The sequence below is a fragment of the Lepidochelys kempii genome, chromosome 16, assembly GCF_965140285.1.
Source record: "Lepidochelys kempii isolate rLepKem1 chromosome 16, rLepKem1.hap1, whole genome shotgun sequence".
In the NCBI taxonomy this organism is placed as follows: domain Eukaryota; kingdom Metazoa; phylum Chordata; order Testudines; family Cheloniidae; genus Lepidochelys; species Lepidochelys kempii.
The window spans coordinates 24,704,660-24,726,369 of record NC_136395.1 but is presented as its reverse complement, the minus strand read 5'-3'; positions in this window follow the sequence as shown (position 1 = coordinate 24,726,369).

Below are 21,710 nucleotides of genomic sequence, written 5' to 3'. Positions count from 1 at the left end.
CTTTGCCCACCTGAGCTAAGCCACATCTCCACTTCCATCCTAGAAGGCACCTACAAGCTGAGATTTCACTTTGTAACAAGTTTCTCTGCCATTGGGCGCCTCATTTTTCTGTCAAAGCCCTGCTGGAGCAGTGGCATTAATTCTGTGTTATAGGCACGTAAAAGGAACAATTGCCCTCTCTCCCATGCACCTCAGCAACGGGCACGTTCCAGTCCAGGGCATGTGGCGGCTGCACATGAGCTGTAAAAGCCCTGATTGCCAGATGTGGCCCCATAAATCCTGCCATGGTGTTTACGCAGCACCACTACGTTTCGAGGAGTTTAAATTAAAACGTATTTATTGCCATCTACTTTTTCCATAATGGCCCTTGTTCAGTCTTGCATCTGCTCTTGAATTGCAAGGGAAGAGACGCTATGATCAGTTCTGACCATTATAATTTTTTGATGCTCATGCTCTTCAGTGATTTATGGGAAATCCCAGCTGAGCACCACCTGTTGTCCCCTCTCCCCACCCCATTCACCTTTTTTATTGAGCTTCTGACAACCGTCTATAAAAGAGCTGAAGGTGACCAGTTACTCAGATGCTGCTGTGCTGTAGCTCTCCTGCTTCCAGGTTCGGAAGCAAACCCTCCTCCATCTTTCTTCCAAGCACTCCAGTTCAGACGAATCCATTGGAAACATACAGTCCCAGAGCCATGCCATGGAAGCAAGTCCTTGCTACAGTCTCAGCATAGGGCTCCTTCCTCTCCAACCCGTGCTCCTGATCATTCTGTTTCAGGCTCCCCAGCTCTCTCCCCGAGCCTCCCCCGGTTTTCTGTGAGGTTCACAGTAGGAATATAAATGTGGAGATTATGTAAATTAGGAGGCCAGGGAGGCCTGTGTATTGTGGCTGAGAAATATGATTGCTGGTGCTTTAGTAGGATCATTTAGTTCCTTGTAAATAACTAACTGGTTTTGCTTCCAAGAACCTGGTGAGGAGTTTGAGTTCCCAGCACTGAATTAATTGTCTGATTCGGGCACCTCCAGATGTGTTGTGTTCACTCCCCTCCAAGGAAATGCTGAGCACGTGGAGAGTCTGTGGATTTGCCAAGCCTGCTGTAGGTGGACACATCCACTTCTATAATCTCAGGTGCTCCATGGAACCAGCTCCTCAGCAGGGAGTAACCCCCAAGAAGTTTGCTCCATTGTGCTAAATTCTGCTGTTACTCCCACCAGCTTCCTTGGGAGGGCACTGGTGTCTGACAGTAAAATTTGGTTGCTGGATCCCACCTCTGGTCCCTGGATGGCTTGTTCCCACCTTATTTCAGGTGCTGAGTACAGGTAACTGAGTGCCTTATAACCACACATGGCTTTAATTTCAGAATTACAGGCATGTTGGCAAACACTCTGATTTGGAGCCTGCTGTCTGCGTAGGGTGGTCTATGTGATCCAGCATTAGCACGTTACAGTGAAGTTTGGATGGGCAGCTCTGAGCCCTGTGAGCTGCTTCTGTCTGAAGACTGAGCATGACCTGCCCCCTAAAGACTCAGGGAAGGTCAAGAGCCCCTAAGGTAACCAGATCAAGCCCCATTCTGGTTTGGCAGGTTTCCTGCTTTGAGCCTAAGGAAACTGTGGCCAAAGGAGCCTAATAAAGGTGCATCTAGACTTTGTAGATGGAGAAAGGCGCTCATGTGTTTGACATTAGCCCAGCAAGAAATGTGATTCCAGTTAGCTTGCCATGCCACATTACTCATCGCAGAAACCTTCTCCGCAATGGTTGCGTTATTTCCCTTTGGAGTCTGCACTGTTATTTTGGCAATTAGTCCTCTTAATTTCTTCCTCCTCTTGCAAGCCTCTGCAGAGGGAAAGGACGGCTCCAGAGCACCCGGCTAGGAATGATAGTCAGAGAAGGCTAAAATGGGGGGCAAAGGTGGGTAGAACCGAAGGCACCGACCAGCGTCTGGCCATAGCACAGAAGGACCTTAGAGCCTTGGCTTGCCTACAAGGGCAGAACAGAAGCAAACTCCAAAGAGCCCCAGTGGGGTGTGTTCTGGGAAGGAGTCTCTCTGGCCCCAGAGCTGTCATTGTAACTCATTAAATCTATTAGAGCGCTTTAGCATTTTAACGACGAGGAGTCGTTCTTTCTAGTGGAACCCAGTCAGGTGCAGGATTTAACTTACGTTATAATTTCCCTTGTTTACAAAATGTCCGAGTCCGCATTGGCTCGGAATATTAAACGGGGCAGGGCCCAGGAGTGTGCCGGGGGCTGCATGCCGGCTCTTTGGCCTTGTCTGGCTCCCTGTTTGACAGCCCCTCGGAGCCAAGAGCTGGGTTCACCTTCTTTAAAATCACAGGATGCATGTGGGTTGGGGGATGCAACCGGAGAGCCACCTCTAGCCCCCCTGGCCACAGTGTGGGGCTGGTCCATCTGAGTGGTTAATGAATTGGCTACAGCTCCCAGCTGGGGCACCTCGCCTGTTAGCTTTAGCCATGGAGGCTCCTGATCTTAGACGGAGGGGTCCCAGGTTCAAGCCCTCCCACAGACCAATCACATACCACATCTAGAGGCTGATGTGGTGATGGAGCATGGGGCGGGTGTAGCATCCCAGCAGCCGGCCACCTCCTGGTAGGGGTGTGGGATAGAGTGGACTGGTCTTTATTCCTTGGCCCTGGCCATCTCTTGTATGTCAGGGAGAGCAAGGTGGGGCTGGATTCCCCAAGTCATCACTGCGGGGTGGGTTGCCTCTCTCCCCTCACGTGTTTGGCACTTTGTCCGGCCTGTTTGCATCAGGCATATTTCAAGCTGTGTGTGTGTGGTGAAACAGTTTATTGTGAAAGGACTTTTTAAAAGTGTGTGTTCCCCTTGCACTTAAATATGCTCTGCCCTCGGTGGGAAAGATGGTCTTGTGAGTAAGGCAGTGGCGTAGAACGCATGACATCTAGGTTCAGTTCCCAGTCCTGCTACTGCCTTCCAGCGTCCCTTGGGCAAGTCCCTTAATCCCTCTGTGCAACAGCGGTAGAGCTGCTGCTTTCTCCCGCTCGTGTCTACTTGGCTTGTAAACTTCTTGGGAGATGGCCTGTCACTCAGCACGTTTGTCAGCCCCCCGCACGATGGGACCCGACTGTAATACAGACAAATAATGGAGAATTAGGATGGCACTGGAGAAGCATTAAAGCTCGTTTTGTGTGTGCCTTCCCTCATGTGCGGTGCCGATGGCTAGAGCTGATCCAGTTTTGTGGAGCTTTTCATCCAGCTTGTGAAGGGTTTTTTTAGAGAGTGGCCAATTTGTAGAATCAGAAATTTCCCCAGGAAACGTCTGTTCTTGATGAATTTTTTAGGGATTTCACCAAAAAGCTGAAAACTGACTTGGCCCCTGCCCTCCATTTGTTTTTGTTTTTGTTTTGTTTGTTTGTTTTTAATTTTAGCTTGTTGGACAAAACAATGTTGGCTTGAATGAAAATTTTCACCTGCCCAGCAGAAATTTGTGGATTTTTGTTGCTGGAAATTGAATTTTCTTGATATGTGGGGTGGGGTGGGATGAGAGGGGAGTTTTGTTTTTTGATTTAAAACCTGACCTGTCTCACTGGCTGGGAAATGGGGATTCCCTGGGTTACCCATAACCTGGTGTTGAACACCCCTTTGCACAGCTGCAGTCCCTGCACTGCATTGTTTCTGCAATGAACACGCTTCAGTGGCCTACGTAATGTGCCATGCCCTCCTGTGACATAATCTTTCCGCTCACTGTGGCAGTCAGCGGGCAGCAATTATTGGGGGAACGGGAAGAGGAATGCCCAGCAAACCTTGAAAAGCTGGTCCCAGCAGCTGTGTGCTCCACCTTTTAATACCACGATGACTCTTAACTTTATTGATTCTCAAGAGCTAAATGTTGCAGCCATTAGTCTACTCGTAAATAGCATAAAATAGTGCAAATATGCCTAAAATTCTGCATATTGGACCTATCCACCCTGCAGTCTCTGCCTAGAAAATCGTTACTGGGTCATACTCCTGAGCAGCACAGAGTCCTGCACTTTCTAACAACGGAGCGCTCAGCAGCAGCTCACAACGGAGCGCTCAGCAGCAGCTCACGTGGCCCCCGGGTTAGCGCAGGGAGCTGGGGCCGCAGGCTAAGAGGCACTATTCTGAGCTTTGCTGCTGGCTTGGGCCTCCCTCTGCTGCAGTTTTGGTGTGGCACCTCCCAGTGGAAGGCGACAGGGGAGGCAAGGCATTGTTGTGTCTCTTCTTTGCTAAGGGCCTGGCCCAGAGCCCACCGAAGTCGATGGGAGTTTTTTCCATTGGACTTTGTGGGCTTTGGAACAGGTCAATGATACGAAGCTGGACTAGACTCCTAAATGTTGAGAGCCAGCCTCGGGAGTGGGCCTTGGTGATGGTCGGCTTGGCTTGAACAGTAACCCCTCCCCTCCCACGCCTCCAGTACTTCGCTACAGGATCTAGGGGGGAAGGGGGCCTGACCTGGCCATTGGGGCTCCTGGGTTCTATTCCCAGCTCTGCCACTGGCTCCCTGTTTGATCATGTCCCGGGCACTGCACCTCTCTGTTCCTCGGCCGCCAGGGTGCATCTGCACTGCCAACAAAAGCCCATGGCGCCGGGTCTCCCAGCCCAGGTCAATTGACTCGGTTCTGTGGGGCTAAAACTAGCAGGGTAGCCATTCAGGCTCATGCAGCTGGGTGCACCCCGCAGAGCCAGCCCTGGGAGCAGCATGGATCATGGGAATTGTAACTCCCAGCACATGCAGACAAGCACCCAGGGCCGGGCCGGGCAGCAAGAAGAACTAACAGAGCAAACATGATAACGATGCCCCTGATCTGCCTGGTGCCTGTGGTGAGCTGGAAGGTGGTTCCTTTGGTCACCACCAGACTGAGCAGTGCTATCTGGGTTGCCCCCCAGGTCCTGCTGCGGGTATAGGCAGGGCAGCGACCTGGTGCATGTGGTGTCCCATCCCCCGTGCTCCTGCCACCCGGCCTGTCCTTACCAATGGAGGATGCTCTGTTTCAGACACTCATTGCCGAGCAAACCTGCCCCTGGTGGCTCTGGGCACAAGTGAAGACTGCCAGGCCCTTGCTATTTTGGAAGGGGGTTGTGTGCAAACTGCCCCCCGCCCCGGCTCTGGTGAGGAATGCTGGAACGTTCCGTGTACAGAGGGAGAAGGGTGCAGTGGGTAGAGACTTGGGAGACCAGCTCCTGGCTCCACCCCGGACTCCCTGTGACCTGGGGCAAGTCTATGCCTGGAGTCACAAAGGGCTTTCGGGGCCTAAACCCCAGTTTTGGCTTCACTGTGACTCTCTGAAACCGGTCAGCACATGAACTCTCTCACCCCCTCGGTGCCGATGTTCCCGCCTCTGGGGCGCACTGTCGTCTTGCGAGGGGGTCCCAGCACCTCCGTCCTCGAGCGATTCGCACAGCAGGGAAGAGAGGCCGGCGGCTGCCTAGCTGGCGTGCAGCGCCCAAGCCGGTAGGTGCGCTCGGGGCACCGCTACTGGATCAGGCCCATCGGTTCACAAGGTACCTGCCACCTCTCGCGTGTGTCCTCTAACCACTGGGATGCTCTGGGGTGGGGCTCCCTTGGTCTCTCCTATCGGTAGCTAGTTAAGGAGTCATTGGAGCAAGAGGACCCCGTGTCCTGGGGTCGTGCTCTAAGGGCGAGGCTAGAGTCATGCTCGTGTGTGCGCGCTTGGGCTCTCCCCCCTCAGTGACAACGGGATGATTTATCCAAAGTGGAAGAGTCGCATCAGGAGCGTGTCGGAATATCCATGAGCCCAATCCCTAGGGCCCTCACCTGGGAGGGGGCAGAGCCCAGCCCGGGTCCTTTCTCCTGCCTCAGGCAGAGGGGGAACCTGAACTGGGCTCTCCTACCTCCCGGGTGAGTACCCTAACCACTGGGCCGAAGGCTAGGAGGGAGTGCCTCCTTCCTCTCCAAACACCGAAGTACCCTGGGGAGGCTAGTTCACGGTGTGTCTGCCCTCCAGTTCCCCTTCTGTCCAATGGGGATAAATAGCCCAGCCCTGCCCCACAGGGGTATGGCAAGTGAGCTAAACTACAGTAAAGATTGTGAGGCACACAGATGCTACAGGGGTGGGCCCAGATGGGTCCCTGAGGCAGAGATGTGCCCAGGGTTGCCCTGGCTCTGTGCTGTCCCAGGGCGCCTCCCTCGGGAGATGGACGATGTTGGGTCTGTGGTATCGGGTGAGGGGATGAGCAAATCCTCGACTCCTCCAGCATTTGGCACCTTTTGGAGGCTGGCCTTTTACACCTGCTCTCCCTCCCCGCTGCTCTGGGGGCAGCTCCGTAATCACCCAGGCCTGGTGCCAAGCCACTGCAGCAGGAAAGGGAGAGTTCAGCAGGCCTCTGCCTAGAGCTGTGCAGGGATAAACCCCCACATCTCTGAGAAGTCTGACCCCATGCAGCCTGGTGGGTGGGTGGGTGTGTTGTGTGTGCGTGCGCACACATGCGAGCCCACCTGAGAGAGAGAGACAATTTTTGTTGTTGTGGAATCTTGTGAAAATTCTGCTGCTGGCTTTTTTGGGGGATTTATTTATTTATTTATTTATTTATTTATTTAAAACCATGAAAAACTTTCCAAGCCCGAACAGAGCCAGCCAGAGCCTGCAGCAGCCCCACCCAGACAGTCTAATATAGCTGCATGCTCTTCTGTTCGCTTCTTTCGGCCTGCCTTACCTTCGCTCCTTCATTTCACCTTAAGTGCACTGGCAAAAAAAAAATAAATAAATCAGAAATGCTCAGCTAAATACATCTGGTCTCCTTCTCAGCTTCATTTCACCTCCCCTAGCAGAGACTGTGTCACATGGTATTCAGCTGAAGCCTATTACCTTGCATGCCCAAGCATATCATACTGAATTATCTTGATCCATAGGAGTGTTTGCTAATAGCTAATGGCATTGTCTAAGTGTGTGGTGATTTATTAGAATGCACTTTAATTTCTTGGTGCAGCGGGGGTTGGTTTTTTTTTAACAGAGCTCGGTGATGGCAAGTGGAAGGGCTGTGGCAAAAAGGTCGGGAGAGTGGCTCACTTCACAACTCCTGAGCGCAAGGCACTGACCTTTCTGTCCTCTCCCTGCTGCCTGCCCCAGACAGAGACCTGCGCCTGCCATGCTGCTCAAGGAGAATCGAGTTGGCTTGTGTATAATTTGTCCAGTTCACTCCCCTTCCTCCTAGCCTCAGCCTGCTTGTCTGTCCTTGGACTGCAAACTTCAGAGCAGGGACAAGTTGGTGGGTGTTTGGAGAGCAGCTAGCACATAGTGGTAATCTGTAACCGCAAGGAAACGGGTGTGGGTTGTGTGTGGCTTGCTCCAGTCTCCTGGGGAGGGGAAGTTCCTTACTTCTTCCCAGAAGGGTCTCTGCAGGAGACCGTTAGTGTTCCAGTTGTAATGGGAGAAGTCAGACTGCCCCCACTTGCTGCCGATTTGATGTAGTGCCGTGAGGAAATGATGTGAAATTGCTGCAGAGGACGCAGTCAAAGGTCCACAGGAGTGCCAAGGCTTCCTCTTCGTAATCATCAGCATGAAAGTCCTGTGTGCAGCTCTTGTCACACCGCTGAAGAAATAGCGGGACCCTGCTGGGTCCCTGCTCCTGGCCTACACCAAAAATGTAGGTCAACCTAGCTACATTCCCTCAGGGCACGAAAAATTCACCCCCCAGAGAGATGTAGTTTTGTCGACGTATGCCCCAGTGGGCGTTCTGCTAGACGACAGAAGGATTCTCCCTTGACCTAGCTACGGCCTTTCAGAGAGGCGGATGCACTGCAGCAACCAAAGAACCTCTTCCATTGCTGCTCCAGCATTTCTTGTGTAGATGTCCTGGGAGTGGGAGCTGTGCTAGGCACGTCTGCCCTGGGGAAGCTCAGCAATAGCAATGAGTCTCTGGCTGAGGTTCATGAGATGGTTTTGGAAGAGATGCTTGAGGTTAGTTTGCCTCTTTCCCTTTTCTCTCTCCAATCGGCTTGAGTCTTCGTCAGCAATGCCTGCAGCCCAGTAACATGTCTCTAGGGAGGGTCCGTGACCGAGCTGAGCGAGGAGGCAGGCTGACCAGGAGCAAGAGCACAAGGAATATTGACGGTCGTCAGTGGCATTGTTGTAAGGAAAAGGGACAGGCTTTAGCTAGAGCCGGAAAATGTGGAGAAAGGTAGGAAAGCGCTGCGAGAACACAATGGTCCTGGTGAATGGAGGTAGGCCCCTGCTAGCAGGGGCGCTGTGGGAATTCAGCGTGCAGCCAGGCACCAGGCACAGCGTTCCTGGATCACCTGCTGCGTGGAGGGTGCCAGATCTGATGCTTGCACTGGAGAGTGGGAGACATGCAAATAGTTACCTATCACCCTCATGGCGCAGGGCGGGACTGTACTGTGCGACGCAGATCCTGAAGAAATTCAACTTCTGCAGGCCTGCTTGGCTTCTTGACCGATTTGGATCTAAGGGGCTGGAGGCCAAAGCTTGTCTTTATTTAGGGAAAGCTCCCACTGACTCCAGTGGAAGCAGGATCAGGGCTTTAGGTTGTAAGTGGTGAGCTCTTTTCTGTGCCGGACACGTGTCCGGGGAGCATAATAATACACAGGAATTCAGATGATCCACTCTGGGGAAATGCTCCCAGCTCTATGGCCTGTCTTCCTCCTCCAGCAAAGCAGCCAGTCTTAATCTTGCTTGTGGTCCCCGTCTGCTAGCCTGGCACCACTGATTCCTGCTTATAGGTCACTGGGCTGCAGTCACATAGCGATAACTTCCAGTCCCCATTGCCAAACTTCCACCCCTTTTCCCAGTGTTTTCATGGCACGGTGCAGAATGATGGGACTGAACTCCTCACTCCTGCAGCTCCACTGAAGCAAGTGGAATTACAAGGGGGATAAAATTGGCCTGAACTTTCCTTTTTTTACAAACAAAGCCCATGCTGTCAGTGGTGTTTGCGTATGATCTTGGCTATGGGACTAGCAGGAGGTGAGTAGAGTTTCCCTGATCATCGTACCCAGGGGTATTTTTTTTCCTTAGGCTCTCACTAGCCAAGTCATGTTGCAGTCTGTACCCTGCAGTTACCGGCCGTCGCATGGCTTTAGAACCAAGAGAATGGCTGCAGCTGACAGAGCTCCAAAGCCAGCGTGAAGCAGGTCAGAATGTCACTGTATAATAATCCTGCTTCGCTGCAGTAATGGACAGGGGGAGTGGGGATGCTTGTGACACACAAACCCCAGCTCCTTGGTTTGCTGTCCCTAGGTCTGGTCATTAATACTGGGTTTTCCTTCTTTCCTGTGCAGGCTGCCTAGGTGGGTTGGTCTCATTGAATGATTCTAGCTCCTAATGATGAGGGGGAAATACGGATTCCAGGCTGAAAAATATGTCACTGTCCTAAATCAAAGACCACAACATGGGACCTCAGTTATTCAGGCTTCATTCCTTCAAGATATGGCACAAAAATCAAATGGCTGAGGTTATTCTGTTACAGCTTATACCAACAATGGGAAAATCCTATAATGTAAAGGGCCAGCATCAATATGTGCTCTGTGAGGATGAATCGCCCAGCAGCAGATGAGAGAAGAACACAGAAATTGTTAAAGGGGTCTACATCCTTCTGTTTTTTTGGGGGTGGGGAGTTGTTGTTTTTACATAGCCAGCTAACCTGATCTGGAGCGTCTCTTGGATCGATGACAGCATGGGTGTGTAGCGAGAAACTGCAAAACGCTTTTCCCCCAAGTGAAGGGAACGTGTCTTAAAATCCAACCTGAGAGAGGTTTTGATCTTAATTGAGTTGGACACCAGTGGCCTGGCACGTTAAATGAAAGCAGCATGGAGCCCAATCCCCTCCCCCCCATGCCGCTCACTCGGTAATTGCAATCTTCTCTTTCTCTGTTAACATTGTTCTTTCTAATTAGCATCTGACAGATATGTTTGGACCTGGGCCTGGTTTCCCTGGCGGTGGCTGAGTGTACTTCCACGTGCAGTAATAAAACGGGTGCTGCCATCCCCGGCTAATTGCACCCATGACCAAAAACATATGGGAGTGGCATTGGGGCTTATGCCATGTGGCCTTTTAGCTGCTCCAGCCGCATTGTATAAGTAGGGGCATAGCGAGCAGATCGAGGGACGTGATCGTCCCCCTCTATTGGACATTGGTGAGGCCTCATCTGGAGTACTGTGTCCAGTTTTGGGCCCCACACCACAAGAAGGATGTGGATAAATTGGAGAGAGTCCAGCGAAGGGCAACAAAAATGATTAGGGGTCTGGAACACATGACTTATGAGGAGAGGCTGAGGGAACTGGGATTGTTTAGTCTGCAGAAGAGAAGAATGAGGGGGGGATTTGATAGCTGCTTTCAACTACCTGAGAGGTGGTTCCAGAGAGGATGGTTCTAGACTATTCTCGGTGGTAGAAGAGGACAGGACAAGGAGTAATGGTCTCAAGTTGCAGTGGGGGAGGTTTAGGTTGGATGTTAGGAAAAACTTTTTCACTAGGAGGGTGGTGAAACACTGGAATGAGTTACCTAGGGAGGTGGTAGAATCTCCTTCCTTAGAAGTTTTTAAGGTCAGGCTTGACAAAGCCCTGGCTGGGATGATTTAATTGGGGATTGGTCCTGCTTTGAGCAGGGGGTTGGACTAGATGACCTTCTGGGGTCCCTTCCAACCCTGATATTCTATGGTTCTATGATTCTCACACTCAGTTGACTGAGTCTGGTATTTGGGGGAGCAGTGCACAGGTGCGCTGGAAGCCGGCACATTCTTAGAGGGCTGGGGGCCAGGTAGCTTCGTCCTGCGTCAGTGCTGCTCCTGTGCACCTCCGCACTAGACTCCCCTTCCCCCGCAAGCTGCGACCACCTTCACCGGCATAGCAGAAAGCCAGCTGGCTGGCCTGCTCTGCACACACAGACATACTGGGCCGTATTTCAAAATAATCTGAAACTGCAAAGCCATATGACACACGCAGTGACTCCACTCCCTGGTTTCCCAATTTCCGTGCACAGATTCAGGGACGGCGCATGCCTCTGTCATAGAGGCTACGTGCTGACAATGTATCAGTGTGCATATAAAGATTGCACCAAAAGAGGACCCAGCGCTGTGCTCTCGGTGGCCGTGCCCAGGAGAAAAGGCCTCACGGGGAGGGGAGAGCGTCTGAAGAGCTGAGCAGATCCAGCACAGTGTGACAGAGAGCACGACCGTTTCTGTGCACTCGGCAGGTCATGCACGTGCGTGATTTCATTGCTGAAAATCAGGGGCTCTCCCATCTGCGTCCGTGGCCACAGCTAAACCTGACCCCACCTCAGCTGGAGCGCGGCTGTGCCCGGGGCTGGAGCATTCTTTAAGAGAGGGAAAGGAAGTGCATAGCAGACACGCCTTGGGCGGGGCTCTGGGTCTACAGAGCTACAGGAAAGGCGGTGCAAGATCTGGGATGGAGGGTTGGAGGGCACAGAGAGCAGCAGGGGCACAGACATAGTGTGAGGTGCTTTGGCTCTTGGAGCACGTAGGCTGTACAGAGAGACCACGGAGAGGCTGATACTTTTGTCCCGCAAAACAGCACTTGGGAAGCAGCAATATGTGTTCCATTCAGCTGACGAAGATGAATATTCAGTATCTTAGGTGCCAGCCCCATTCCCTTCTGGAAGGGATCTCAGTATAAAATATTGGTTAATTAGAATGGGGACGCTAGTGAAGAGAAACTGGATCCTGGTGCCTCAGTGTGGCGCGGGAGCCTTGAAAGCCCTTATTGCCTCATCAGTCTCCTCTGCGTTCAGCAGGCTCGGAAAGCTGACGATGTCCTCCTCCCTGGGAAGCCGCCTCCTGTGTTCACTGAAGGTATCCGCCGCTGGCATGCGGGAGGATGTGCTTCTCATCCCACGGGCTGGCGTGGCCTTTGCTGGTGGAGTGAGTCCCTTCCTCAGGCCCCCTGAGCCTTGTGGTGCTGATCCAACTCCCTCTGTGTGACAGGCCTGTCTCCATTGTCTTGTCTGGGCATTTGCACTCTAACGGAAGGGATGGGATGCACTGGTCTGTGCTTGGGTTTTTATGAGCTGGTGAAATAAGCGTATGGAAGGGGATTTACTAACCGGCATGCTGATTGTGTTGCTGACTGTATAAAGTGGCCATCAAGGGGTTAACTGGGTTATTCAGAGTATTATGGATTGGAGCTATGCTCCACCCCTCCCTGTTGAGTCACTCTTCCCACCCACTCAACCCCCTGGCCAGATGCATGCAGTTAAATAAAGCAGCAAGTTCCCAGCCTGCAGGCTTGTGAGGAGGGTTATTTGTGTTGCACTGAGTGGTCCCTTACCAAACTTAACAGGAGCATATGGCTAAGGTTTGTGGTGAGCATGGCCTGTGATGTGCTTGAGCACGTCTAATGTTAAGCACCTGAGTTGTCTACTGAAGCCAATGGGACAGTTCAGGTGCTTCCTGTGAGACGGATGCATAGATACGGTGCTGACGTGGGGCCTTTAAGAACTTCAGCAGCCGTAGATGTACATGCATGGTAATGTGCATCCCCAGGAACAGTATCAGGGCCAGTTTCCCCTGGGCACAACTTCATGTCGAATCTGTACCATTAGTGCAGCTGCGCATGCAGGGTGGGTTATTCTGCATGCAAATAGCTTTCTTCAGTAATGTAGGCGTGCTGTTGGGTGGTCAGGCTTGTCTGTCAGGTGCTGAATATTGTGTGCATTGGGTGCATGCAGCTGCTTCCCTCCTGTTGGCAAATCAGGCCTCTAATGCAATGATTACAGTGGGTGGGGGCTTTGAAAGCAGGGAGCACCACATGGCATGGTGCAAAGACTGAGCTGGAATCGGCAGTGGGTCTCAACAGCGTCCACCACAAAGGGTCACCGTCCTGTGCCAGGCTGGGGAACGGACGATGTGCATGTCTCACTTCTGTATCAAGCAGTGTTCATTCCCTGTGTTACAAACTCCTCCTCTTCCATTTCTCTCTGGCCTTCCTCCCCCAAAAGTGCTACACAAATCGACTCAAGCACCACTTCACAGAAACATGCACAGAATTTCCTCTGTCGGGAAAGGGGGCATCCGCTTCACAGTGCGCAGCCCCACTGCACAAGCCTGCAGGTGAAAGAGGCTCATTAGCTGGCATGCCGGCTTGGAGCTGACAATGGATAGTGAACCAAATTGCTCGCCGAAAACGGCATTGCTTAAAGACAGACAAAGCTGCGTCCTGGAAACCTTGTGAGTGCCCTCAGGCGGCAAGGGCAGCACTAGGAGTTGTGGAAGCAAAGCAGAGCTTGTTGCTGGGGGGGGGGGGGGGGCATTACAGCCTGGCATCTCCTGAACATTGCTGAATGTGTCCTAGGCCAGGACAGCTTGTCCACCTGTGTGATACTCCTCTTCGGTAACTCAGTCTGCAGCCACCGCCTCTTCCAGGCCACTGCACTGGGGCTCTATCAACGAGAGGCCAAACCCTGCAAGGGGCTGAGTAGCTCTCTTTGAAGGGGCCAGTGGTCAGCCCCTCCAGGATTAAAGGGGGAGAGAGCGCCATTCTGAGAGAATGAGTGCTTTCTTCCTGCACACTCGCCCTGAGCAAGGAGACACTAAAAAACATGACTTGAAGAGTCTGAATACGGCAGAGCTCCTGGCGGAGGAGTCTGAGGAACCTGGACAGGTAATGCAATCCTGTGTTGGGGCTGCAGGAGTTGTGTGGCACACTCCTGTGCATTAACCGCGAAGAGAAAGGGAGCAGAGAGTCCGTAGAGAAGAGAAATTAAGTTCTGCAGATCTAGAGGAGCTGAAGCTTGTAACATCAATAGCAGTTCCCAGATAATCATCCAATTAGAGAAAACAATGAGTTTCCACTAATGACCATCTCTTGCTCTTCCAGCCCCCTTCTTTCCCACCCACCCTCAGTTGCGAAGAATTGCTTTGCCACCAGGATGTTTGCTCTGGGATTTAGCCCAGTCTTTGGGGCTGATGCATGCATGGGATGCAAGCTGCATTCAGAGAAGGAAGGGAGAGGTCGAGAGCTAATGCAACCAAGCGGCTAACAATAAACAGGTCTCTGGGATGAGCGACTTGTCTACCTGCCATTAATACCACATCCCAGTGTGCTGCCGAAACATCCTCTGCTTTATTAAGGTAGCTGGTGCCATTCCAGATCCAGGCATTCACCCATCCAGACTGGCTTTGGTCTCCAACAGTGGCTCGCACCAGCTGCTTTGGACAAAACCGAATCCTCCCCCGCCACCACTCGCAGTGCATCTGGCTGGCCACGAGACAGTGAATTTCATCCCACCTCCCTGCTCAGGTCTGAAGGAGAGGAGGGTTTGCTCCTGGTTGTGCAGGGGAATGCAGTGAGGCTATCAGGTTCTGTTTCCCACTCTGCCGCTGACTGACTGACTGACTGCAACCATGGGCAGCCCTGTGAAATGGGGCTGGTGGCACCTGCCTACATCAGCTGGGGCTTTGGGAGCTCGAGCGAAGGTGCTAGAGAGGGGCAAAGGCCTGTCAGTAACAGATGGGCCAGTGTGTGAAGGAAAGACTAAACCATTCCCCAGTGTACCCGTCCTGGCCGTACATCAGACTGAACAGCGCTGTCTCCCGTTCAAACGGACCATTAAAGGAAGGCATCTCTCTGCAGCCCCTCAGCCTGCGGTCAGCTGCACTGGGCCTCTAGCAAGATGTTGTCTGTGGCAGGTGGTGCCTTCCTATTGGTGACTGCATCATCCTTCTGCTGCACCAGCGGGACCCCAGCATAGTGTTGGAAAACGCGCCAGCTACCTGCTGCTTGGCCGGCTTTCAAAGGTGCTGAGGGCCTGCTGCCCTCGCTGATTTCACCGGGACTGGTGGGCGTTGCAGATCAGGCCTTCACGTGGCGAAGGGCCTTAGATGCTCTCTAGTGCCTCTGGAGAGCCACTGGCCGTTGAGGCTCAGGAAATCCCTCACGGGCCTAATGGAGAGGCACAAACCAACGTCGAACTGAGACTTGGAATGTGACACCGCCATGTTGAGATGGGAGAAGGTCAGCCCACAACTGAAAACACGGGGCCAGAGAGCGAAGGCTTCTTGCTCCAAAAACAAGAGGGGGCATGCACCCACTGCAAGAATCACCGGGCTGTGGTGTGGGCAGGTGACTCCCTTTGCTGCAGGCTGCTGCTGCTTGTTGGTAAGATCGCTGAGCTCTTCAACAGGACAGGCAGCAGGGATAGCAGCAGAGGGATGTGATGGAGTCTAGCAGGCAAGTTCCTTCTGCAAAGTAGGCCTGATGGCTCCTTGCTGGGAAGGGCACTCCGCTCCTTCAGCAGTGAGGAGGATCCTAACTGGGGAGGTCTGTAGTGATGAGATCTACTCTAACATGGAGGGGAAATGTACTGTGTTTGAGGTGATGTAGAGGCTTGTTCCAGGCGGTCAGCTGTGGAGGAAGCCAGCCCTGGTGGCGCTGCACAGAGAGATAGGGTTCTCCGGTGATGCTTGCTCTCACCCGCGGCTGGCTACAGCCCAGTGTTTGAATTCTGGCCTGACCAGCTGAAAACAAAAATCAAGTGAGAAGTTATTGAAATCTTGACATCTGTGGAAACAGCTTCATGGCAGCTCTGAACCTCCACAGGGTGTTTGAGGAAGAAAGTGTGACTGTCCATGGAACAGGCTTTGCATGAAGGCCCCACGACACATGCATGGGCAGTACACATCTAAGTGCCAGCAGCAGCAGCCCCCTTTAGGGAGACATGGCAGCGCGTGCTCTGGTGGGGGTGGAACAAGGCCCATCTTCTCTGCTCACATTTGCATTTCCAACAATAGCGAGATGGCCTGGTGGTAATTAACGAGGGAGGGGCTCTCTACATGGCACTGGGGAGCTAGACTGGCCTGAGCAGCTTCCTGGCTATTGGGCACTAACTTGCTACTTTGGGATTTTCTGTTCCCAGCACAAAAAGGGGCTGGTTTTTAAGAGCCATCCTGTGGTGATTTCTATCTCTCTGGCTAAAGCCTTTTAAAATAATGGCCTCAATGTCCACCCAGAGCTGCTCACAGGACCCTTCCAGGCCCCACACCTGCATCTGTCCTGATTTCCCACAGTCAGAGCTCTGTTTTCCAATCTGTCCTAGAATTTCCAGCCCCGAGTCTTCAAAAACCAGGAGTCAGGTTCCAAAAGCACGAGAGTTAAACATAAGTTTGGGTTCTCTGTACATTTGCCTTCTGGGTTTTGAACCTTAAGGAGCCCTGGTCTCCAGCTTCTTCTCCACCCTGGAAATGGACCCTTTGCCCCATGAAAGCTGAGATTCTCTCATCAGCATATGACTCCGGGAGATGGGGCTTTCAGGAAAAACTCCAAATATGGAGATGCTCGCCATAAAAATCTAAAGAATTGGCAACGCTGTTCATCCGCTGTATTCCACCCCCTGCCTCACTCACTCACCTAAATGGGCCCCATCTGGTTCATTTGCCAGATGTGTGAGTTCTCCCCACGAGGGCACTGCTCTGATACACAAGTAAAAGCCATCTAACTGGCCTGGGAAGGCGGGCTTGGTCCCACGTGGTCTGTTGCATCAGCTATAGCTGCTGCTCCCTTGCAGTCAGCTCCCAGCTTTGTGGGGAGTGTTTGGAGCCCAGCCTTGGCTCCATCCGCTCTTCGGTTTCCCACAGAACATCCCCCTCCTTGTAAGGACTTGGGTGGGAAGGGAAGGGAAGTGAACTGCATTTCTAACTCCCCAGACACTAATCGCGCTCTGGCTTGCATGCTAAATTAGATTCAAATCCTTTCTGGGTATAATTACTAAACCGTTATTAACTCTGATGACATTTGGACTAGAACCACTCTCCAGATAAAATACAAACCAGCCCCATGTGCCCCATGTTGTTCTGTCCTGCTGATTTGCAATGCAGAATCTCACTCCTCCCAGCCTTGCCCTTCTGACAACAGGCGTCTGGGAAATGCCGCCACGAGACTCTAGGAGCCTCAGATGCTGAAAGCCGTCAAGTGCACAGAGATGTTCTCGGTCTTTTCAGCACGGCTCTAATGAAGCGATAACAGAGACCTCTGAAGAGGGTTTTATTCCAATCCAGGTATTAGTGACTAATCCCTGCTTGCTGCAGTCGCTAAAATGCCTTGTTTCTTGGATTGCTTTTGCTTTGCCCAGCTCGAGTTTCTCACAACCTTCAAAACCAAGGAAGGTAAAAGCAAAGACACAGCCGCTCCTGGGCCTGGCTCTTTAACGCCAGTTGGAGCCTTGAGAATTGGGCTCCTGAGCTGTTTTGGGGAGAATTGAGACAGGTGGGAACTCAAGTTTACAGAGTGCTGGAACTGGGGCTCTCACCCTGAGACCCCTGCTGCTTGGTAGTGAAGTGCAGTGGCGTCCGAGCACCTCGCTCCAGCCTACATCCTGTGGCAGGCTGGCTCAGGGAGTGGCCTGCACTGGGTTGCAGGCCGAGTCCAAAGTGCTCCAAGGGGAAACCCTCCTGCAAGCAACAGCTTCACCCACGCAGTTCTTTCAGGAGGGAGCCCTGGGCTCTCGTCTTTAACCACAGTGCAATGGGCTTGGAAAGCGTGTGGTGTGTTCCCTCAAGTGATTGGTACATAGATGAGGATAACAGTCTACTATTGTCATAGGTGAATGGTGTTTTGTTGTGTGGAGGGAGGGGAAGGAGCATTTTCTCTTACATAAATTAAATCCTCAACAGAGACCTAGTTGGGGAGAACCTCAACTGTAGTGGGGGCCTGTAAATGCGGGGATTGCAGGGAAGGTGGGAGTGAAGTTAGTTCCCTGCAGCACTCCAGGGCACCAGGCTAGAGATTACGGTGGGGGAAGGAATTCTCTAGCATTTCTAGTCCTTACATGGACAGGTGTCACTTTACACAGTTGAAGCTGTTGTCCTTGAAGACACTTTCTTCAGGCAACCCTAAAAGAATTACACCTGGGTCCCCCAGTGCCATCTCAGCTCTGCCTGAGTCACTGCTCTGGCCCCATTCCTTGTAGGAGCCCCCCACCATGATTAAAGCACTGAGTCACTGTCCCACCTGTTCCCTGGCTAGGATGTGGGGGAGTCATGGAGCAGATTGATGAACTCTCCTGCTGGGTCACAGCTAGACGGTGAGTCGGGAAATGGAGATCTAAGAGTCACTGGAAATCCAGGGCTTCAGAGATTGAACCACCTTCCTTGGAGGCAGGGCAAGTTTGGGCCAAAATTCAAGAATCTCCTGTACCAATATTAAATTAGAATGGATCCCAGTGAACAAATCCACCTCCCGTGCAGTGTTTTGCAAGGTAGACATTGCAACATCTGTGCTCCTGCAGGAGAACTCAACCGTGGAACTGACAGGCTGCTCTTCCTCGCCCAAGCAGAGTGAAATGCCAAGAACCCAGGAGCAGGGTCCAGGCGGAAGCCCTGGCTCCAGGCACTCCAAGCTGGGGTGGGGGCAAGCCTTGGAAGCCAGATCCACTTGAGCATTTTTTGGCTGGTTGGGTTTTGGGCCGTCCTCTCTCAGCGGCCTGCAACACACCGACGTAGGGAAGGGAGAAGCTACTGCACAGACTTTGGGAGGGCATGAGCCCTCCTGCTGCTGGCCCAGGACAAACCTAGAAGGGTGGTGGTGGAAAGTGCTAGAAAACCTCTGAGCCCCATTTGCTTCGGAGCCAGCACCTGTGCGCTCAGCTTTGCCACGGGCATTCTCTGCATCTTTAGCCATTTTGATCCAGCCAAGCTCTTTCCCTCAGTTCTCTGAGGAGCTAATTATGCTGATGTTAATGAGGCACAGGTGCTCATTCTTCCCAGTGTTTTAATGCATCAGCTACAAGTTTTCAGTCTACTTTTCGAAAGGCCAAACCAAGGGGATTATTTGGAAAGGGTGGGGCGAAGTGGGAGCTGCAGTGGGACTAAGGCTAAGGTTGTGTCTCAGCCAGAGGGAGGCAGGAAGCAAGGGCATGGGGGCTGCCTGGGGGCTGGGCTGCAGCACCCGCTATTGCCACAGCTGTAACTGTAAGGGGTGGGAAATGGAATCTGATCAGTGCAACCTCCTAGGCTGGATGCAGTTGGCCACACTGCGTATAGCTGTGCCCACTGTAGGGGGGGCTGCGATATCCACCTGTGGTGCTAGCAAGCCCACAGTTATCCTAGTATCTGAGCACCTCACATTCTGCAGTGTATTTATTCCCAGGGGGGAGGTGTACGGCAAGGCTATTCTCCTCATTGTACAGATGGGGAAACTGAGGCACGATGAATGAATTGTCTTGTCCATGGTCATACAGGAAGTTTGTGGCAGAGCAGGGAATTGAATCCGTGTCTCCTAAGTCCCCAATTAGTGCCCCGCCCAGTGGCCCATCGTCTCACTCCCACCATAGAACTTGCATCCCCAAGTAAACTAGTACAAACCCTGGGTGAGGGGATAAAAATCCAAGGGAAAGGCCTGGGTTTTAGAGCCAAGGGTCAGCGTGTGGCCTGTGCTGGGCATTTCCTGCCGGGTTGGGGCCAGTTGAGACCAGGCCTTAGCGTAAACGTGGGATTGAGACGGCAATTCCCTGCTCTGGTGCTGGAACGGAGACGTTTTCTGGAGTTGGCAAACACCCTTTAGGGAGGAAAGAAGTCTTTGGTGGTGTGTTGTCTGGGGTCGGGTGACCTGCCTCTCTCATGCACCACTTGCCACCATGAACTAATACCCCCCACGCCAGAGCTAGCAAACCTGAGGCTTGTGCAAGGGGGCAGACAGTGGGTGACAGCCTGCAAAGCCCAGCTGAGTCTGTTCTCTGCCACCCCTCCAGCATGCCCTGCCCTGCCCCCCTAATGCCCCATGAGCAGTACCCCCACTGTGGCTGACCCTGTAGGGATCTGTGCCTCAGCACTGCCATGACTGAACTTTGGGGTGGGCCAGCCCCCCAGAATCTGGCCTGTTTCCTCTCAGCGAAAGTGCTGGTCTCCCCAAAAGCAAGGCGGCAAGTGATTTGAGGTGCAAGGAACCAATTAGGCCTCTGGTTATAATGGCCAGGTTTGAAATGCGATTGCAAGGATGCCAGGGAGTTCTTTAATGAAGCCAGTTCATCAGCTGTCATAAGCTGAGATTTGGCCAGCATTAGATCAGTGCTGCTTGCAGCCTTAATGATTCCAGCTGCTGGGTAAAATCTTGTGTGTGCAGGTTTTTTTTTCCTTCCCTCCACTCATCTGCTTTCCTTCCTGGGACCAGCTCCCTGGCTGTGTCTGGGCAGCATCAGAACAACACAGCCAGCAAATGCAGCTTTGTGCCCAGGCAGAGCTGTGACATCTCTTTTATCTCCCACTGTCGTCGTGGGACGAGGGTGCTCTGGGCCAGGCTTGTCCTGCGTTTCCAGGCAGAGCGGTTTCCCACAGGGTTGAGCAGCGTCCTCTGCAGCTCTAACATCTCCCCAGTGTGCACAGCTCTCCACTCTCAAAATCATGCCAAATAGGCTCAGGAGGAAAGGGCCCATCCCACGCAATGGCAAAACAAGCCCTACGGCTGCCCCTTCCCCGCAGGGTCTCAAAACATAAACCTAGGGGAAACAAAGGGTTTGCTGCAGGAATAAGAGGTTCTGGCCTGTCCCTGTAGGTGCCTGGCACTTCCAGCGCTCTGACCATCTCGGTAAACACTGGGGAACTCACAGCCCTCCTGGGACTCGGGAGTAGTTAGAGCGTTGAGAGCCGCTCGGGGTGGGTGCAGCGTGCTTTCTATGGACCCCCTCCCCAGCTGCTATCAGCCTGTGAGGGTGTGTCCCCCACACACCTGCAATCACTCCATCCCCCCATGTGTGTCTGGGCGTCATGTCGCTCGCATGCGTCTCCTTCACAGCGCCACATCCAGCATCTTTCATAGAATATCAGGGTTGGAAGGGACCTACATGTCTGTCTTGCCCCATGTGCACCCCCCCGGCATTCTGACATGCCGCACACTTTCACAGACAGACCGCCCTGCCTGAGCCTCCCAGCCGGCCAGTGAGGGAGGGACCATCTTTTTGTTGTGTCTGTACAGTGCCTAGCGCCGTGGGGTCCCCTGACACGACGCGGGCTCCTGGGCCCTACAGTAATACATGTAGTTACTAATAACATGACGGCATTGATAGCAACGTAGTTCTGTAATTGTACATTGATTGTCCCAGTGTATCAGCACAAACCTCCAAAGCTAAGACTGCTTATTCACAAGAAGCCTGCCTCTCTCCCCCTCTTCACCCTTTGCAGCGTGGCCTGGTTTCACTTTTCAGGTGAAATGTGTTGACGCCTGACTGCAGTGAGCCTCCAGGGGCCCCAGGTCACTGCCCGGGAGCCCAGGTGCTCTGAAGTGTGGAGAAGTCGGACACAAAGCTGCTTCCTCATGCTCTCCAAGCATAGCCATCACAAGACCTGTCCAGTTCTCATGACTGGGCAATTAAGCAACTCAGCTCTGGGCCCAGGTGTGGAGAAACCAGGGCCTCAGAGTTAGTGACTCTGCAGATACCCATTGCAGGCTAAGAGAGAGGGCTTCAGGCTGCAAATAGTTAGACAAATATTACTTGGTTGCCATAAGAGAGAGGAAGTGAAATAATTCCTGGCCCAGGGCTGGGTCTTTGTCTGAAGCCCTGCAGCTGTTCAGTGGGACTCAGACAATGCTAATGCTGCCAGCCAGGCTTAGGGTGTTGGGGCCGTGCCTGGCTCCCAGATCTGCTGGCTCGAGCTCAGGGACAGCGCTCTTCTCCCCAAAGCAAGGGGGTGAGCAGGTTGAGGGGCAGGAAGCCAATTCGGCCCCTGGTATAAAGGCCAGGTTTGAAGAGGGACTGTGAGCAAGTTGATCCTGCATGGTGCTTTGGGCAGTGAT